This window comes from Poecilia formosa, unplaced genomic scaffold (assembly GCF_000485575.1).
Source record: "Poecilia formosa unplaced genomic scaffold, Poecilia_formosa-5.1.2 Scaffold72, whole genome shotgun sequence".
Lineage (NCBI taxonomy): Eukaryota > Metazoa > Chordata > Actinopteri > Cyprinodontiformes > Poeciliidae > Poecilia > Poecilia formosa.
The window spans coordinates 123183-145348 of NW_006800011.1; the positions used below are offsets into that span (position 1 = coordinate 123183).

Sequence of the window (22166 nt, forward strand, 5' to 3'; positions counted from 1 at the left end):
CGGCCCAAATCCTATGGAGAATCTGTTCCCCTCCTCTCCTGTGGGGGTGCTGCACCAAGAGCCACCGAAGGAAACGACAAAAACCTCTGAAGATACTGAGCACAACTTCCCTTTTCAGAAAGACAAAGTAGCATGTTGGAAGATTTCTCTTTTGTTTTTGGTAACAGACCACGAGACATTTCTGCCGCTAGCATGAGACGCTTGCGTTTGTTTTGGTCGTACTTACCCAGAATGCCGTGTATTGTAGTCCACTTCCTGGTTTTGGAGCGATCTCCGTTGGACATTTGTGCACCAGAGTTCACTTCAACCAAAAAAAGACCAGTTAGTGTTTTTGGTCCGGATCAGAGTTCGATTGCTCAAACAAACTGGACTTTCTAAGCAAGCGAACAGGAGCTTTATTAAAGTGGACTAAACAGGGCTGATGAGAATGCAGCCAAAGGGTTTTCCCCACCTCATAGTCTGGTAGACTCCATTCAATTTGGGAACAAAATTGCAACATTTGTTACATTTTCAGCTCCTTCGATTCTCTTTCACATTGCACTGTGTCAAACGGCCCAAATCCTATGGAGAACCTGTTCCCCTCCTCTCCTGTGGGGGTGCTGCACCAAGAGCCACCGAAGGAAACTACAAAAACCTCTGAAGACACTGAGCACAACTTCCTTTTTCAGAAAGACAAAGTAGCATGATATTTTAGCGGTTGGAAGATTTCTCTGTTGTTTTTGGTAACAGACCACGAGACATTTCTGCCGCTAGCATGAGACGCTTGCGTTTGTTTTGGTCGTACTTACCCAGAATGCCGTGTATTGTAGTCCACTTCCTGGTTTTGGAGCGGACTCCGATCAGCTTGCATCCACACTGGAAAAACACACAATCATACCAAATATTTTTGTCCTCTTTCTAGTGCAAATATCTCTGGTCATTTGTAAAAAACAAAACTAACTTACATTAACTTTTCAGCAAAAAAATAGCAGCTTGTTTTAAGTCAACAATTCTTAAATAATGATTTAAAAAATTATAGTTTCACTGGGAGATTATTTCACTTATTACAAGGCATTAGTGAAATAATCTGCCAGTGGAACTAATACTTTTTGTTCTTCATCAAAAGGTTTACGATAAAATAACATGTTTGGTTTGCAGCCTTGCCTGTGCAGCCAACCTTGCAGCAACTTATGAACATTTTTACAGGGAAATCAACAAATGAAAAGCAATATTGGACTGTCAACTGTCATTTTGAGGTGCTATTCAGGAGAGAACGTGTCATCGTTTTGACATAACGTGAAACTGGTCAATATTACAGTAAACAACCAAAAACATATTTACAACAAACTTTACTGTTTTTATTTCTGCTAGGCAGATTTTTGCATGAAACGCAACAAAACATTTTGGCCTCGACTCACCGTTTCTCAACCAGGACAATTTGACTCTAACTGAGCTGAAATACTTAAAGTGTTACTGTAAAGAAGGACATTTCTTCTCCAAAGATTGATGTTAGCCATCTTCACTCTCTATTGTTTCATTAGGACAGTGCAGTGATATACTTATCAAGCGTCTATGCATTTTTAATAAGTTTAAATCAAAAATTTATCATGGGACTCTATTTACCCTGATGACTGGAATGTCTTCAGATACTTAATAGTCAGTCCTCTCCAAGTCTGATTAGACACACAAAACAATCTATAAAGCACAGATTCAACATACGGATGTTGTAATGAGACATGTATGCAAAGTAATGTAAATGAAGTGGTCTAATTGCATATATTTTACATGGATTTGGAGCACTGACTTTATCTTCCTTATTACTTCTCCGACTTGCATCTTTAATGCAGCTCTGCAATGTCCTCTTACTTGATATATAAAGCAAATATACACGCTTTAATCTGAAATAAAACAACACCAGCTGGGATTATTTTTATGCTTGGATGCTTTTGAGGTTAATTCTTTTTTTATGCATTTACTTGTTTGGTTGGTTCTTGCGTTAAAGCCAATTATTTTTCTGAATACACTGCTGCTTTTGTGTTGTTGAACTCAAACTTCAAATAATAATCTCAACTGTGCCAGTGCATTTATATTACACTGGTATGACAGAAACGCTATGTAATCAGAATAAATGAAACATTAAATTCAGTAATTAAGGGGCTCTTAAAACAGATGTGTTAATATCAACACAAACCCGAGTCCAAACCCAACACAATGAGGTGTCTCTATAAGGATGGCACACATTTGCAGTGCAAATAATTCAATAATAGTTATTTAACACAATAATTGTGCTTCTTTATAGTGTAAAAATAACTTTAACAACATTTTAAGTCTGGAAATACATTTATACCCAAAGAATCTCGGTGTAAGCTAAGCTAACTCACAAAAGGTCAAGGCACCACTTGAGAAACTACAGTCCGACTTAAAAACTAAACGGCATAAATAAATATCCGCATTAATAAATTCCATTTATGCTTTATTAACAGTTTATCAAATACAATTTTACCTGTTTTATTTCTAGCTGCACGGATGTCCTGAAATGGCGGTAGGTTGAGTTGACCTTTTTTTTTTTTTACCGTGGAAAAATCCAGAACTCCAGACGTCCAGGAAGTGACGTGATTGGTCGACGGTTTAACACATATTCTGCGTTCTATGGAAAGCCCTTTTAACATAAAATCATGAAAACTGTAGGAACATCTTATCGTCTTCAGTCATTTTTCAAAACTCTGCTTGAAAACTTGATGCACTTCAAATTAAACAAAGCGAGTAAGAATCAACTATCTTTGTTTCAAGTCAGTTAATATGTTACATAATTTAACTTTCAAAAGTTTATGCCATAAAAACAGAAAAATAAATAATAAAAAATAAAACTACGAGAATAAACTAGCACAAAAATAAAATCATAATATTATGATTACAAGAAATTATCAAAATAACACAAGATTAAAGTCATAATATGAGTATAAAGTCTAAATATTTCAAAAAGTCATAATATTACGTGAATAAAGTAGTAATATGACTTTGTTGTTGTAATACTACCACTTTATTCCCATAATTGAACTAATTTTATTTTCTTAGCCCCAAGACTCCGTCCTAATTATGAGTGGGAACTTAGCGTATTTTCTTGGTACCTGAATCTGTAATTTGACAGCCTATATAGCCGAGTTCTGACACAGACGAAGGCAAACATCAGGATAAGGAAAAAGAGCCACAGGGTGAATGCAGTGACATTTGACAACAGATGGAGACAACATTACAGTGTTGCAGTCCTTCATTAGAAAGCCTGCCAGCTGATGCCTCTCTACCTGTTATTCATATTGATAGCTGGCACATAATGTTCCTGGTTGCATGTCACCTTTGAAAAATTAAACCGGTTCCCTCATCTGCCTGCTCGCTGTCATTTAATTAGCAGAGATACAGCTTCCACACCCCCCCAACCCATTACTCTCTCTCTCTCTTTATGATGCCAACATCCAAAGTAGCCATTACTGGTAAAAAAATAAAAATAAAAAAAAAAGAGGCAAAGATGTTGTTGTTTTGCAAAAAACAATTACCATACACTGTGTCATTCAAATACAAAGATGGAAGCTATTTATACACCAGGATGGATTATGTTTATTTGCTAAACTTTTTTGCTAATGTATCTTTTTCTATACAAAATATTTGTCAATCATGTAGCATACAATGAATCATCTAGCATAAAACAATGTGATGTTATTTTTAATTATAAAGTCAGCTGGCGTTGTCATCTTGTGGAAGTGTTTTTCTGGTTTATTAAGAAACCTAAAAATAGTAAGCGTAATAAAACTAACAGAACATTTCTACATAAATCATTCTTTCATAAGGACTACCAGAGTTAGACAAAAAAAAAAAACCCACAATGGATCCAAAGAGCAAGTTAAGCTATCCAAAACATAATAATTAATTTCAACTTTCAAGAAAGAAAATAAATGGCAATACGCTAAAGCTAGCCAATTATAAAACCGAGTACTAGTAAAAATTTAAACAGTTATGTTTATGTGCATCTTCAAATTAAGTTTTTTTTTTTTTTACATGGATTCAAATTTAATCCCCCTTTTAAGTTTAAAATGTTGTATTTTAAGATAGAGTTGGTAACTATAATTGGAAATTAACATTGAAATGTTAACCAACAAGCATTAGCAGCAAGCTAGCTAACCCGTGAGGTACTAGCTATGCTAGCTAACAGGTTAACACAAAAAACACATCATTCATTCTCTCTAAGGAATAAAACATATTCAATACAGATTATGCATTTTCTTTTCTTTCCTTTTCTTTTCTTCTTCAACCATTAATCATTATAAAAGGAAATTATATTTCTCAATAATCAGTCCACTAATAAAGAAAGTATAGTGTGGTGAAAGCGTTGTCGTGTTTTTATATGACAGTTTAATGCATGTGGGGGGAAAATGGGGTTTTGTGGCCAGGAAAGAGGAATCAGATACAGACATTTCTCTGTTTTCTCCCATAATCTAAACTGATTCTGTAAAAGGCTAATAGATGGCATCCAATTTGCATATAAATGATTGGGGCGTCTCGAGTGATCTATGACTCGCAGTCGGATTCAGTTGTGAGGGAACGGCAGGGGAGGACCAGGAAATATAGCTTGGAAGACAAAAAGACAGAAAAATGAGGAAATCATGCTCTAGATTTTTGGACCTGTCTTTTCTCCAAACAAACTAAATATTTTTATAACATTAAACATCTAAAAATTATATTTACCTATTGTATTTTCATGAACTGTTCAGCTGAGTTTAGTTTGAATGTCAGCTAAGATAGTTTACAACTAATTTAATTCATCTAAGATTTGTTTTCTGCTTTTAAAAACAATTTGCCAAAGCATGAACAATTTAATATGAATCTGTTTATTCTGCCTCTGAATAAACATTTAACAAAGTGTATGTTATTCTCCAGTTGTTTCCATCCATCATCTGTTGGGACCTTTATTGTTGGAGTCATAAAGGTAAAATTGAGGCAGTCCTGTGTAGATGATGAGTAAGATTGCAGGAATCATTGTCCAAATGTCTGCTGGGTGAATTGTTATCAACTGAGAGACTAAATTGTTTGCTGGAGAACAAACATCAGTTTATGTTAAAGGAAACTCATACAAATGGTATTTTATCATATTACAGTCCGCTCTGTAACTGGGTATGGTTTCTATCCGATAGCAAAAAATACTCATGTTTATTTGTGCTATTTTCGTTCATTTACCTTCATCTACTTTGTTTTTAGAGGTTGTGAAATACATAAAACAGCTTAAATTTAGGAATTCTAACTTTTATATATCATTACTATAATTTACTTCAATGCATATTGTTGCAAAGTTTTCAATAAGTTTTTGAAATCATTGTTAATGGAAAAATTTAGATTGGAATAATAGTTTTTTTCCATTCAATTTTACAAATTGAAAATGAAGAAGTAAGTGGCGTTCACATTTACTTCAGAGGTTTTAGTGTTGTTTCCTTCAATAGTTCTTGGTGCAGCGCCCCCACAGGCGAGGAGGGGAACAGGTTTTTCAAATAGTTTGGTTCATTTAATATAGTGCAGTCTGAAAGAGAACCACAGCAGCTGAAAATGTAACAAATGTTCCAATTGTTCCCCAATCAAACTGAGTCTACTGGGCACTTAGGCAGGAAAACACACTTGGAGATATATTTTACAATGAAAACTTGCCTATTTTACACTATTTTGTCTTCAATTGAACTGTTTTTGTAGTCATTTCCTCTTTAAATGTCAAACGACTCCTTTAACTAACTCCTGTTTCTGAAGTTTGTGCCTCTGACCTCTTTGGCAGGTTTCCCCTGTAAAAGAGAGACTTTGGTCTTAATGGGTTTTCTTACCTGGTTAAATAAAGGTTAATAATAGTAATAACAATAATAAATCTATTTATCCCTGGAAATATTGTCTTCCAGGTGCAAATTCAGCTGTCAGCACTTTCATTTGCCAAAACAATAAAACCACAAAACGTTTAACATGTCAAGAAAGTGAAAGGGAATGAAAATTAAGCATAATTACTTGTAATGTTATATAACAATGAAACATGGCTGTAAAAGGAGTAGAAGCAAAACAAACAAAAGAGCTACTTTTCATCTGCATAGAGAGAATGCTATATTACATTATTTGTATCTGTAATACATATTTGTATATTACGCTATCTAAGCTGTCAAAACAAAACCTTCCAGACACATTTTGGCTTCATTGTGCTTTAATGTGCAATTGATTTGCGTAACTGGAGACATACTGATGATAATGAACACAGAAGGCCATCCATCCTCTTTACAAATGCCAGTTCCATCGTAAAGTGCTGATCAGCTTATTTCTGCATGATGCACTGTTAATGGCGGCCACGTAATGGCTTCCCTCCATGCGACCAATCATTTCAGCAAGTAGTGTATTATCTGAATGTATTTTAAAGTGTTCGGCCTTCGATTTCCTCCTTGCAGTGCCGCGGTTGTGTTTATTTGAATATTGAGCATCTTTACCGCTCAGGATACATGAGGGGAAGATGCAGCGGCACTAAAAGTTCAGGGTCAATTATTCTGCTGGGTTTCATTAAGAGGCTGTCTGTAAGAAAATCAATCTCTTCTCTTTTAATCATACATGCTCAATACCGGTTCAAAACAAATGACAGGGTGAAATATGTGCTGCTCTAATGAGGGAAATGAAGCTCAAATTGGGAAAGAAACATTGACATCTTTGGAAGCTGTAATGTGGTTCGGAGTGATTGATATTTTGATAGAAGCAAAGACAGGTCAACACAGTCCTGTCTGGCTAATGAGATAAGTTTGTATTGTGGTACGGTTGAAAAAAGACTAAACTAACTTACATGTAACTTTTCAACAAGATACAGAAGCTTATTTTAAGTAAATAATTCCTCAATATTGATGAAAAGATACAAGTTCTACTGGCAGATTATTTCACACACTAAATTTTTAGCTTAAAGATAAATATTTAGCTACCATGTTAAAAAATGAGCTTGCTAACAAAATTTGTAGCTTTAAAAATTAGCTTCCTAAATAAATAATTAATAAGCTAAATGTTCAGCTTACTAACTAAATGCTTAGCTTGCAGGTTAAATGTTTAGTTTGGAGCTAAATATTTATGATGAACTAAATATTTAGCTTAGTTCACCAATATTTAGCTGGTGAACTAATTATTTAGCTTCAAAACAAATATTTAGCTAGCAAGTTAAATATTTAGCATGCTAACAATTCTTTTGCTAACTAAATAATTAGTAAGCTAAATGTTTAGTTTACTAACTAAATGTTGAACACCTTCAGTTTGCTAATCAAATATTCAGTTTGGAGTTAAATATTTAGTTACTGAACTTAATATTTAACTTTAAAACAAATATTTAGCTAGCATGTAAAATAATGAGCTTAAGAAATGTTTTAGCTTTAAACTAAATATTTATCTTTGACCTAAATATTCACGTTCTTGGTAAATGGGTTGTACTTGTATAACACTTAAGTCCAGAAGACCCCAAAGCGCTTTACACCTGCTAGAGCTCCTGTTCAGTTGCTAGGTGATGGGCGGAACTCTGCTGGGGTTGCTAGGTAACGGCACAGTGCCCTCTAATTTGTGAGGTTATATTCTGAGGGTTTTTGAAATGGCTAATTTCTCACACACCAAGGAAGATCAACTTATTGCCAAGAAAAATTTTATTCTATATTTTTTAGAAGCAGTAGAAACTCAAAAGTAGGTGCGAAAATGTGCATAAAGTCAATTTTTCCATAATAAGTCCCCTTTAAAACACTTTGAGGTGTCAAAAACTGAAGTTGTTTGTCAAAAACACCATTGTCTGTGTGCATGAAACCAGGAGGAAATAATGACAAATGAACAAGAGCTGAATGGTAATCAGCAAGCAAAGGCCAAGTGTGTCAAGGGCCGAGGGGAAACTAATTGGATAAAAACCAAGGAGGACAAGCGCTAAAACAAATCAGGAAGTACATCAGAGGGGGTGGGGGGAGAGGAAAAAACTCCCAGATTTCCTGGAAAAATAGAGGTTGACATAAAAAAAATGTAAACCAGAGCACAAAAACATGATGCTAGCTCAGAATTTATTCTTTATTACAGGCTGTGAACTCTTCAGATCATTAATTTATGCAATTTACTTTCTAATGAGTCGATTAAATTTAGATTTTAAAAGGGCTGACATGTTTAATTAATTTGTGGCGGATAATTTGCCTTACAACATTCAAAGAGTTCCCTATTGTATTATATGCATCCTAAGTTTAATTATTCCTAAAAAAAATTAAAATATAATAAAAAATAGTTTTTTAGTTTTTGAAGTCATTACTGGTTGCAATTTTGAAAAACTTTCTGTATTATGTTATCCAAAAAGATTAAACACCTGATCAACACCTTCCGACAAATATTGAAGATTAAACATTAAGACCCTCAAATTGATGAGTATGAGCTAATGCATGTGAATTAAAACCTTCTTTTCTGACACTGGATGATTGACTAGGGCAATGAGAGGGAAAAATCTGCCTCCTTATGTAAAATGACCAATCATTAATTATGCATACACCTTGATGAGATGCTTTATTTTTAGGCACTGCTGAAATCCCCAAAGCGTGACCTTTTCATGGCGCCAACCAAACAACGGGGTATTTATTACATGCATACTTCACATGGATATGACAGCAAGGCTCACAAACAATACATTTACCGAGCAGAGTCACTGTGATGTTATATATCTACACTGTCATTGTGTTCATATTCTGTTTAATTAAAACCTAAGAAAATCTTCTTTTGCTGTACTGCTTTGCAGTTGGTAGAATAAATACAACAATTTTACATCTCCAGCTTTAAAAACGACTTACTTTTCTTACCTTAATTGCTGAATTATTGAGATGCGCGGCATCCGTCTCTGCTGACCTCTTGGTGTCCACAGTTGGAAATCTGTGGTGATGATAATTAAGGCTCATCAGAAAGCAAAGACCCACAGGTCAGGCACTGACGATTAAGAATTTATTTTATATTAGTCTGCAGGATGGAGTTGGGGACAAGTGAGCACATAGAGTACCTTCAAACCAAAAATATATTAAAGAATCTTTTCAGTATAATGTATTCTCTTAATTTCAGAAGTCAGTATCTTCTCTGTAGTAGGCAGCCATGATGCTATTCCTAAAAATATGTACCAGAGCTGCCTTATCTACCCTGCAGATCAACACAAATGTAATTTGGTTAAGACAATTAAAGCAAATTCATGTCTAGTGGAAAGTGATGAAAAGCTCTCTTGTTGTCAATAGACTTTAGCTTTTTTATCTGCTAGCATGAGTAGCTATTAGCTCAAATCATCAATAGCTTAACTATGATAATTCACGTCACTCCAGATTTACACAAATGTAGTTTGGTTCAGACAAAAGCAGCAAAGCAAATTTATATCTAATGCAAAAGTGGTGAGGTGTAAAAACATTTTAAAAAGCTCAAATTCACTGTTAAACAAGCTCTGTTGTCATTAGCTGTTAGCCTGAATCATTGGTAGGTTACCTACCAATGGTGTTTGTCTCTACACATTGACGTAAAGCAAATTCATGTCTACGACTAAAGTGATAATGATAAAAAACATTTTAATAAGCTGATATTTTCTGTTAAACACATATTGTTGTCAATAGCTGTTAGCATAACTATTAGCTTGAATTATTATTGTTTAACTACCAATGGCAATTTGTATCACTACAGATTGACACTAATGTAATTTGGTTCAGACAATTAAAACAAAGAAAATGTATCCCTAGGTCAAAGTAATGAAGTGTAAAAAACATAAAAAAAACAGAATTTCACTTTTAACACGATCTGTTAGCTTGGTATCTGTTAGTATGATTAGATGTTAGCGTGCATAGTTTTTAGCAAAAGTAGATCTTATTGTGACAATTGCCTTATATTGATAATAAAAAACAGATTTTACTTAGATCAAGACATATTCTGTATAAATTAAATAATCTGTCAGTAGAACTAGTATATTTTCTTATCAACATTAAGAAACTGTTGACTTATAACAACCTCCTATGTTTTGCTAAAAAGTTGCTTGTAAGTTAATTTTGTCTTATTTCAAATGTACTAAGATATTTGCACCAAAATCTAGTCCAAAAATACTTGGTTAGATTTTGAGGTTTTTGCAGTGTAGCTGCTAAAAATGTAGTGCAGACAATAAATAAAGCTGCACTTTAAATGTAAAGTAATTTATATTCTTGTGTGCTTTACTTTAGTGTATTGCTCTAGTGCACAGAATATAGTTGACAGGTAAAGTTTAAGATCTATTTGGTTATTTCTTTAGCAGCTGGGAATACTCGCACCAACACCACTATTAAAATTGTTAGCAGTTCTGGAGTTCCCTACATTTATTTGTAATCCTCAGTGGCAAAACTGACAGGCAAATTTATAGATCCCTTACAAGCGATCTCAGACAGGAATGAAGAACTGACATGGAAAAAATAAAACTGAAAAATAACCAATAATCGACATACTATGTTCACAATGTCATCTAAAAACGGTAAAGAAAAAAGTTTAACACTTAAGAAGATTTAAGGTGGAGAAAAATCCCCTAATAATCCTTGATAAACACATTAGGTCCTGGGTGTAATTTGGCTCCCTGATTGGTACAGACAGCTCGAATGAGGATAGATATGCCAGTCTCTCCAGCCTGACTGAGAGTGATTGATGACTGCTGGGTTTCTTTTCCTGCATGGAAATCTACCTGAGAGCCATACCAAGTCCAAACTGCCCACACTCTGTCACCTCGCATTACATCATGGAAATCATTTCAATATAAAACACTTTTTTCCCCTCCAAACAGATAGCAGATACATATAAAAACACACAGAGGATGAAATTGATTATTTAAAAAGATGTAAAAGTGCATACGAAACAGGTCAAACAATTTATTTTTTAATCTGCAACACTGGGGCCTGCAGGGATTCATCGTTATAAAATATGGAAGGTTGTTTTTTTAAAGTAAAGCAATGTTTCTCCTTCTACTAATGCACAACAGGCCAAATAATGCACAGTAATTCACCCTAAAAGCAACATACAGGTTTCACCAAATCATCACAGACCATCTTCAGTGGTATGTGCAATGACTGCCCCCTAGTGGTCACATTAATAACAGCCATGTTAATCTGGTGCCAGTCTACGACTGCGGATAGAGCCACACCACTAAAAAATAAAAAAATAAAGAACAAAATGATAAGAATAAAGGCATAAAATTACGCAAATTATGTCATATGACAATGAATCCAAAAACGTTGAAATAGAAAGAGAATATTACGAGAGTAACCTCGTACATGAATGAAGTCATACAAGAAGTCGAAATAATACAAGGCTTGTAAGAGAATAAAGTTGAAATAAGAAAATACTGTTGAAATAATACGAGAATAAATTATTATGAGAATAAAGTGGTTATAGTATCAAAATAAAGTAATGAAAGAATAAAGTCAAAATAACACAAAAATAGCCGGACAATGTGAGGATAAAGTCGCACTAGAATAAAGTCATAATATTTTGAGAATAAAGTGAAAGCAATATGAGAATAAAGTCAAAATTATATGTAAATAAAGTTATAATATTTTAAAAATAAAAATAATACATAAATAAAATAGAAAAATTACAAGAATAAAGTCATGTGAGAATAAAGTCCTAAAATTACGACTTTATAGTCACAAAATTACGACTTTATCGTCGTAATTCTACAAAAAACATTAGAAATTCGTAAGTAGGTAATGCTGGAACTTTATTCTCCGACAATGGTAAATATTAACAGAAATGACATTTAACAACTCAAGCTTTCTTCTGTTTCTCCTACCTTTGGATCCAATCTTCAATTAATCAAGTGTATTAGTATACCCGGTTCCTTGATGCTACCATAGGGCTGCAATAAAAGGTCACTGGCAAACAAAACATTACATTTCTCATTCTAAAAGTAACCAACGTTAAAAATCTAGATTCAGCCGCGAGTCGGCTCATGTTCCTGTGACGCGTCCCTTCTTTTTTTTTTCCAACTGGTTTTCCTGTGATCTAATCAAAACAATGTCTAAAACTCAAACATTTATGCAAAGAGCGGCACAATAAAGATTTCATTCATGTCATACGCTTCAGATGCGACTTCCTGTGACCCCTGACGAGAGCCGAGCTGACAAGGAAACAAACTGTCACGCTGTACGAAACAACGGGCCCCGTCAACTTCATGCTTCAAAACCACGCCGGTGATTTGTTAAGTGTGAAACGAATTCAAAGGGGGGAAAAATGGATTATTATTATGTGCAGAGGCAGCTTGTGACAGCAACGTAATTGTAGCTTTGCTGGCTGCTAGAAGAAAAGAAACAACAAACTGTGGATGTTTGCACCAATAAATGTAAATCAACTGGATTTTTGAAGGTTTTGCTTTCAAAATGAATATATTAGACAAGATACAAAAAAGGAGAAAGAATGACCATATTTCTTAACACAAGTTTATATTTCTCATAATATTTAATTTTTATGGAATCATGTTTGTCATTTGTAAACGAGCTGTTTCAAAAACCTCCCGAATGTTAAGTCGCATTTGAAGGGAACTGTGCGGTTGCCTAGCAACCCCAGCAGAGTTCCACCCGTTACCTAGCAACCCAAGTGGAGTTCCAGCACATTTGATCGGCTGGTTTTACCACCGTAGATGGCTGCTGGAAATGGACAACTGGTTTGTTGTTGATTTGCCATCCAGAAACCACTTGCTGCATTCTCTTTTTGGTTGTGCAGGAGGCTCCACTTCTGCTTTTCAAAAATGTACGGTTGTATAATTGTGAATCTGTTTGCAGACATTTTCACATGAGAGTGTAAACATGGAGTTTTAACCAAGATCTTGCCCAATTGCTTGGCAAAGAGTCAGTAGTTCTTTTCTATGTATGATCTCCTAAATAACAAATCAACTGACTAGCCAAACCTTTGGCAGTGAGTAAAATAAATTAATATGCAGTTTTTCTAATTTGCATTTTTACAGTATATTTGTTTCAGCTTTTCATTTAAATTAAAAACCAGTCCCTGTCTGTTTTGTTTTATCTCTTTGTCTGAATCAAATTAATTCAAAGTATTTCAGCCCATGAATGTTGGTAGGCGTTTGTTGCTAAACACTGAAGCATTAAAAACACTCAAGACATTATCAGTGTGAGTCGCTGACACGAATAAAACCAACATAAAATATCCAAGATAAATGGTAAAACAGAAGCACTATTATTTTGCTTAAGAAAATGTTTAATGGTGATTTGATTACATATCACAAGCCTGTACTTCAATAATCAAACATATTTGACTGAAATAATTGATTAATCTTCTTTATCTATTCATAAAGCTTAATAAAGCCCTGTTAAATCTGTATTGACTCTTCTGACTTTATATCTGATTAAAATACAAGCTCTGATTCTATATTTACAAATACAATTTTTTATTTTCTGCCCCTTGCTATAAATCTGTGGCCTTAAAAAATTGAACAAAAAAAGAAAAAATTAGGAAAATTACAGTCGACAGGCACATAATTGTCTTTGCAAGATCCCAAAGGTTCACATTGAATTATTCAAAGAGCCCTCTTGTTCTCTCAGTCTGGATCGACCTCATTACAATATAATCTAAGCTTAAACACTGATTTACCGCACCCTGGAGAGAGCTCACAATGAGCAAATTCAATAGCAAAATCTGGTTGTCCCCTGACTGTACCACCCTGAAAATGTTCAATGTTTTATATGTATTTATCTTCCGTAATTTGTTTAGTAATTTGTAAGTCAATTTTCATCCAGTTTTCATGATGGTTAGTTTGACTTGAATACATTTTAAGCAGCAAACATTGAATTATTATGCTGCTGCCTTTGTTTATTTAATGTTTTTATTTCAAACAAGGAAGAGAAAAACACTGTGCTAAATTTCCAATGCACGACTTACAAAGTTCACACATTTGGAAACAATAAAGCGAGGGTTTGATATACAGTAGGCATGAATGTAAATACAACGGCAGAGAAAAGGGAGAAAAAATAAAAAAGGTTCACGCAGGAGTGCAAAGTGCCTCTCTTCTATGCTTCAGAGCTTTCTATGTTCATTCTTTCCACTCTGGTCTTCAATTTCACAGTACAAACTGAAGTGCATTTCACTCAAACTTGAGAGAAAGCTGAACTCTGACTTGAGCTTAAAGGAAATATGACAAAAAACAACATTCAATTCAACATTTCACATAATGCTACACAAGGAAAAACACTATAAAAACATGAAAGCGAAAAGAGAGAGGGTGTAAAAAGAAACATGGAAAATGTACAGAATTACACTAACTGGTTAATGTAGCTTTGAGACACAATATTACCCAAAATGCTTATTTTTGTTAGCTACCAATTGTGTATAACAAACAAACATGTTGAATTGATGGTGTTTTTAACTGCTAACTTTGCTAACGTCCTGTAGCAGCCGGTACCTCGACGTAAATGTCAATGTTCGTCTCAGATCCAATAGGTTGACTTCACAACAAACACATTCAGATTTGTTGTATTTACTCTAAGAAAAGGGGAAATCAAGTTGGTGGTTAACATCAGTCCAGCCCCAATAAATTAAGTACAATGAGCAGTTAGCAGCAGTTAGCATTTGGAAAATTAAATATAAACATCACAGAATTATCCATGAAACACTGTATGATTACATTTCTCTAATATATATGTTAAAATATTATATTTGTAAAGAAAACACAGAGTTGATCCTAATACATACTACCGTTACCAACGGTAACAGAAAAAGGGGGGCGGAACTGTCAGTTACCGGTTACTATGGTAACCACCAACTGCCAAAAGCAGCATACCGGAGCTTGATACGCCAATAAATGTCTGACGAAACAACTTCTTGAGTAAACAAAATAAAAATTCAAAGAATAAACAAGCACATTTTGACAAACTTCACATTTATAATATTGCTAAAATAAAACCCTGTTACACCAGCATTCATTTTACAAAGCGGAAAATTATTTCCATTTAGTAAATATAAATATCAAAAATAAGTTTTTTTTATTGTTAGCGTTGCAGCTAGCTGGCTGTGCTGAAGTGCTATCAGTAGTATAGTGCATAAACAGAAACAATAGGTTGCCATCTGACAAATAAAGGATTAAAATGCTAAACAAAATAAGATGAGAACTTAAAACGTGCTATATTTTTGTAGTAATAATTTAAACGTCTACTTTTCTAACTTCCTGTAGCTGTATTTCTGCTAAGGTGCTTATGCTATATTGTACATTAACTAAACACAAAAAAGGTTCTTCCATATAGAAAAGAAAATCATTAAGATGTTTGTGAACACCAAACAACTTACAAAGGAACAGTTGAAGGAATTTAATGCTAAATTTCATGAGCAAAAAAAAATAGCAAAACACATGCACAATAAGTGGTTGTGTTGCACATGATCTACAAAGATTGCCAGTGCAATTGATTGCACGTGTAAAAGTGGTGCAAACCGCCCACTTCTTAAAGAGACAGAGGCCAAGACATCAAACTGCTACCTCAAGTTTCTTTTATGTTTTATTTTTGCAGTATTTTCAGATGACTGGGGCCATACATAGAAAAAACGTACAATTAAAATTACAAGAATTTGAGAAGTCGTACCAGAATAAAGTAAAAATATGAAAATAATGAAATGCAATGATGGGTGAGAAAGCATTTCACATGTTTAAAGACTCTACTTCTGGATTTTGTTCAGATTAATTTGTTGATTTTGTTCCCGTCACCATGACAGGGCAAAGAGATTCAACTAGTTTATGGAAATATTTTCAACATGAAACATTTCACAATCGAAAGCTGCATTAACCAGGAGTTTTTCAATGAAAAATTGATATGAATCAGGTCAGGTTGATCCTTTGTTGACATGACTAGACTTTCATATTGTGGACAAATGTAGCTTTTAGGCTTAGAAAAGGAGTGGGCTGTGCTATTTGGCAAAACTACAAAATCCATTTTATTTTTTAGCTGGTGTACGTTAATTGAGTAAAATCACTCTGAACACCCACAACAAAGTGGATGTTTTCATTCATCTAGTGGTTCAATACAACATCAAATAAACTGTCTTTTATCTTAAAGAAAGTTTTTTTTAGGTTTTAACACCTACAGCTGGTAGATCATCCTTATTTAGAGTAATGCAGAGATCATGATAATACATTAAGGAACTACCTCTTGAGATTTTTTAAATTTATTTTACTTCCTAAATATGTTGGATTTTAAATACTCTAAAGATTTAAATCATTCAATTTTATCTTCCAGTAGCAAATAAAGATTAAAGGTGACCTATTATGCTTCCCTGAACAGATTAAGACAGGTCTGTGGTCTATACAAAACATTTTTTTGCACAAAATCATTCTTAGATCATGAGATTTTAGTCTGATCAGTTCAGAATGAGCTGCTTTAGGGCTTCTGTCACTTTAAATCCTAATAAGCTGCTGTTGGCCCTCCAATGCCCCCCAACTCTATGTTTATACTCACACATAAAAATGGCTGCAAACAGATGTACAATCATACAAAAGTACATCTTCGAAAAGCAGAAGTGGAGCCTCCTGCACAACCAAAAACAATGCAGCATGTGGTTTCTAGAAGGCAGAAGCTGCAGTGGTGGGGATTTATCACATTGTTTATCATTAATCGTGATGAATGTCTTATAAGAATTTTTGATGACTATTTTCTCCACTAATGCTTCAAAACAAAGAAACAATAAAATTGAAAATACAGTCACAGTATGCAGCTTAGTGATACAAATCACACTTCCTTACGCAACTGTAATTCAACAGAAGCAAATTACAAATTGGAATTTTTTTAAAAGGGCATTATTTGTGTTTGTGGGGTGGTAATTGTTGTGTCACACAGTCACGGTTATACAGTTACCTAAAAAAGAAGTGAATAGTTTTTATCACAATCGTACCATAAAATATTATGATAAAACCTCAACTCAATATCGCCCACCCTTAGTAAGTCAACCACTAAACACTTGTCTTTTCCAGCAGCCATTGTACATACAGAGGTAAAACCAACTAACCAAATGTGTTAGAGCTCCACTGGGGTTGCTAGGTAACAGGCGGAGCTCTGCTGAGGTTGCTAGGTAATGACCGGCACTTGGCTGGGATTGCTAGTTTTGAAACGGCTCACTTTTCAGACACCAAAAACCATTAAATTATCTCCAAACAGTGGCTAGGTGTTTTTTAAGTACTTAGGAAGCATTTAGGAGTAGTAGAAACCCAAACAGAAGTACTAAAATGTGCAAAATGTGATTTTTTTTTGTAATATTTGATTATCTGAAAAAGGTCTTTCTACATGTCTGACCTCATCATTATATTATATTATGAGAGTCTGATGTACTGTAATCTGATTGAGTGACTGAACAACCTATATCATCTTCAAGTGTCACTCGGCAAAGGTCACGGCTCAAAGCTAATTCCTAAGTATTGATAACCTGCATCCTTTGTGCAGTTTGGCTCATTTGCATCAGTTGTCCTTCAGTTCATTTCCGTTTGTGCAGTGTTGTGTTCAATGAGGAAGAGGGAGAATGGCCACTGCCTCACCTCCAATGGTATAGTGGAAAGCTCATTCTGAACCTTTTAGCTTGACAAAGCAAGAAATGTTCTGGCTAAGAATGGGCCCACAGAGGCCAACACGTCACAGAAAGGAGAACCAGTGTGTGCACAGGGAATGCAATAAGGCTGCACTGCAGTGTATGCATTTTTGTTATTTCTGACCATTTGATAAATGTGCCTACCCTTTCCCTTGGCACAGTAATCAAGAATCAGTTAAAATATTCCAGCTCTGGAAGGGGATACTTCCTTAAGAAGCTGAAAGTTGTGGATGATTCCCAGAGAAGTTCACAAATATTTTTTACAATTCACTGAAAGTTAGTGTGAAGTAAAGTCTCCAATTTTTAAACGACTAGTTCAAGTCTCTAATAAGAACGTAAGAAAGACAAAGATATGTGAGACTTGAGTCCCAAACTACAACTGTGAGTTACATCTTAAGTCTTTACAGCACGAGTGTAGGTCAGGTTTCAAGTAATTTAGGGAATAATCCAAGTAAAATCTCAAGTTTGAAAGGGACAAATCCATTTCAAGTATCAGGTCCCTGAGGATAAATCCAAGTGAAGCCTCCTGTCTTTTAGCACTAATTATTACCCAATTAAACTATTATGCCTCCTTGAACAGGTTAGGATAGTTCTATGGGCGATACAAAACATGTTCATTACATTTTGTACTTGTGTTGCTAGGTAACACTCATCTTCTCCAGCTTCCATTGTAAACCAGCTGCCCAAACGTCAAGGAACTCTGAGTTACTAGGTAACGGGCTGGGCTTAGCTGATTTATGACGTTACATTCTTGTGGTTCTTGAAATTGATCATCTTCTAGACACCAACAATTTTACCTTAATGCCTAAAAATGATGAGGTATTTGTTTTTTAAGTGCTTGGGCTGTTTTTAGAAATAAAAGAGACCCAAATGGAAGTTCAAAAACGCTCAAAATGTGAACGAGTCATCCAGCTCAAGAAGAAGCTAAACTAAACAAAGAGCCATAAAAATCATGATTTTTAGATAAAGTATTAATCCATTTAGAAAGATTAATTTCATTATCTTAGGGATATACAAGCAAATCCCATTTTCAACAGGTATGTCAAAAACTTGATTACCACAAAACTAAAAATTTTATGTTACCTGTTTCAAGAAATCTAAATTTGTTCTAAGAAATTATGTCATACTTTCTCTTATTTTTATCTTGTCTGGGATATTATTTCTGAAAGCAAAACCCTAAGAAATACGAGCAGACCAATCATGTTGGAGCTCCTCTTGTTGCTAGGCAACGGGTTGAATTCATTGGGGTTGCTAGGCTACCTTTCGATTTGTGACGTTACATTCTGAAGGTTTTTGTAATGTCTCATTTTTCTGATACTAAAAGTCATTAACATTGTCAAAAAACAGCTGGGTGTTTTTTCTAAGCGCTTGGACTGTTTTTAGAAACAGTAGAAACCCAAATGGATGTAGAAAAATGTGCAAAATGTGATTTTTAAAAACAAAAAATGTATGCATCAGCACTTATTCCTGCTTGTTCGGCCCATTGTGGTAAGTTATGTTTTTTTTTCAGCTACTTTTCTAAATCTCTGCTTCTCCAGGGTTTTAGCAAGGAAACATTTGTTGCCATTTTATTTCCTCTCCTCTGCGGCCATTTTCTCTGTTTTTCAATAGAAATCTACACAGCTTAAGTCGTTATTTTCATAGCATTTCTGAAAATGTTTCCCATCTGGGGAGCAAAGACAGCAACAGGTCAGCCTGCACTTGACTTACTCCCAACTTTCTTTAATGGCCAGTGGATCTGATAAACTGGGGGGAAAACCGTTCACCCTGCAGACATGATTTTTTTTTAAATAGCGCGAGTAAAAATGTGGGACATTACTGCAATTTGTAGGAAGAGTACAAAAGAATAAAAAGCTGTACTGTCCCACATAAACGCACCTGGATTCTTTACTCTTAGCACCAGAAAGAAGATAAATGTTTATCCAGATTTATGTCTGTGTTAAGCAGGAAAAATTAAAGGAGGAGGATGGTTCATGTTCCCTTATGACAAGATGTCTTCTGAAGAAAGTGTATGTAAGGCAACCAGACATGCTGTCAACATTAGGACTGCTGGCCGTCTTTGGTCCTTTTTATTCTGCGCACACAAAGGAGTGATTGGATGGTGATTTTACAACAATCATCACTCGAGCTGAGTAAGTCAAAGAGCAATTAAATTGCTATTCTGCTGCAGTTGCACATTTCCTTGACACTCGTTTTCCACTACCCAGACTCATTCAATATATTCTGCCTGAGGAAAGGGATGAAACCCTTGAAAAAAAGAGATGAAACTAGAAGACGACTAGCAGAGTCCAAAACTCGATTATGATCATTGGAGAAGTCTAGTGTGGAGATTTAAACATTTGGTTTGATTTGATTTGATCAATAAAATTTGATCAAATCAAAGATGTCCATTTCATTTGAGTATGGACTTAGTGAAGATGCTCCCTAGGGCACACCACACCAAAGCAATGCAAAAAAACACAAAGAAATTGAAAGCAACTCAGGGTGTTTTTCCCCACCTCACAGTCTGGTACACTCAGTTTGGTTGGGAACCAGAATTGCAACATTTGTTGAATTTTCAGCTGCTGCGGTTCAACATTCTGCACTGTGTCAAACAACCCAAAGTTTTGAAAAACCTGTTCCCCTCCTCGCCTGTGGGGGCACTGTACCAAGAACTACTGAAGGAAACAACATGAAAACCTCTGAAGAAGACAATGACAGCAACTTCCTTCTTCACAAAATGTAAACAAAAAGTTTAATTGTTGTAGGATTTATCTTTGTCTTTGGTAAAGGACCAAGAGCCATTTCTCCTGCTAGCACTAAACTATCACGTTTGTTTTGGTTGCGTTTACCCAGAATGCCCAGCGGTGTAGTCCACTTCCTGCTTTTGAAGCTGTCTCTGGTCCGCTTGGCGTTCACGTATGCATTCAAACTGCACCAGAGTTCACTTCAACCGAACAGAGACCAAGGTTTTTGGGTGGACGAAGGTTCACTTTTTTGTCCTAAAATGGCAGCTATGACCCAAAATGGTCAACTTCCTATTGTGTTTGTGGCATTTTGTTTGCTGCATCTCTACAAGAACTGTGAAAAACAACAAACCAGAAGAAGCCGCTGCACTGTTGACTAAAAACAAGCACCAAGATCTTAAACCGCCTTTTGTTGCCAGAATTGGCAGCTGTTATTGCATTACTTTGGTGTGGAGTGCTTTAGATTGAGTCCTAATGTATTCAGTTCAGATAGATTAGAACATTGTTTCTTTCTTCTTCTTGGACAAAAATAATGTGGGCAATATGGGAAAAAAAGAAGAATTTGTATTTCTGAATTGTAATGGTTGAAAATGCTAAATAAAAAGCTTGTAGGGATGATTTTTGCAGCAATCCTTTCAGTTACAATCCCAGAATGAGTGTAATTAATAAAACTCAGCTTCATCACAGAACTTTACCTTGAAATGCAGTCTGCATCTACACTTAAGGTTTGCCTTTTTCTTGTCAGAATAGTGATATATCTGCTTTCTTTCTGCCATCAGTGGCTCTTTTTAATCCTCTTCAGTCATTTTGTTGTGTACCCTTTCAGAAATATTCTTTTTTTTTTTTTAATAACCACATTCTGGAGGGTATCTTTTTAACTCCACGCTTATAATGAAATGAATACATTTTCGAAAATAACCTTCCCAGGCTGTGCATCATTATGATGAACTGTGCTAACACAGCAGGCGAAATATCACCACCGAATTGCCCTTGAGAATTAGCTTTTCTGTAATATATCCCAAAATGAAAAAAAAGAGAGAAAACATGTAACACAAGCTTTTCCTCCTGAGTATCTGTACCCTAGAGTCAGGGAAGCATCTGGTGGAGAAGTTAAATCCATCCAGAAGCCATACTGTCAGTTCAGGTCCCGGCGGGTTGTGAGGAAACCAGTGACAGACGTTCAAACCTTTAAAACACCTGGGTTCTTCCTGGCCTTAATCACAAATTCACCACTGCAACATCCGTTTCTTTTCTTTAAGAAGAAAAGATGTGGGAGGGGGTGACCCACTGAGATAAAAACAGCACGGTCTTCTGTTTTGTGATGTTAGTTAATACGGCTGCAGAAAGATCTCCCATGCGCAAAAGTATTTGAATTGCAAAAAGATTTTAATCTGCAATGCTTATAATGAGACAAGAAAGTTGGGTCAGGGGTGTTTTCTTTAAGTTTTACTGATAATCATAGATTCAGACGTTGGATATACTTAAACCAGCTGTCATAAGGTGAGGTTGGTGGTGGTGAGATTGAACGCTGACGACCCAGGTAAAGATGAAGAATTTAATGATGAATGTTGCTTAAAACAGTGCAGTCAGGCAGCACGGCAGGAACAATAGCACACAGCTAATAACCGGTAGCAACTGACAACTAGGTGACTGAATTCGGGAGCTAAGGCTAACCAGGACTTTAAACAGTGCGACTGGAGAGCTTGGCGGAAGACGTACAACAAACGACAAGGATCTGACAGGGAACACAGGTGGGACTAAATACACTGGGAGGGTAATCACAGGAACGAGACACAGCTGGGATCAATAAACAGGGAAGACGCAGAAACAGAGACTCCCAGGACAGAAACTGAA

General features: G+C 35.3%; 2 long non-coding RNA genes across 2 annotated transcripts in view; one reads left to right on the forward strand and one right to left on the reverse strand.

Annotated features, from left to right (window-relative positions):
* Positions 1–744: 744 nt before the first annotated feature.
* Positions 745–22166, reverse strand: part of LOC103140504 (uncharacterized) — a 51958-nt gene continuing 30536 nt past the window's right edge. The window contains exons 3-4 of the long non-coding RNA XR_476512.2: positions 8832–8901; positions 745–855 (exon numbers count right to left, since the gene is read on the reverse strand). This is a non-coding gene — a long non-coding RNA (uncharacterized LOC103140504). The remainder of the gene's footprint in view (positions 856–8831; positions 8902–22166) is intronic.
* Positions 19531–19968, forward strand: LOC107836659 (uncharacterized). The gene is made up of 2 exons (XR_001662603.1): positions 19531–19718; positions 19794–19968. It is a non-coding gene; the product is annotated as an uncharacterized LOC107836659 (long non-coding RNA).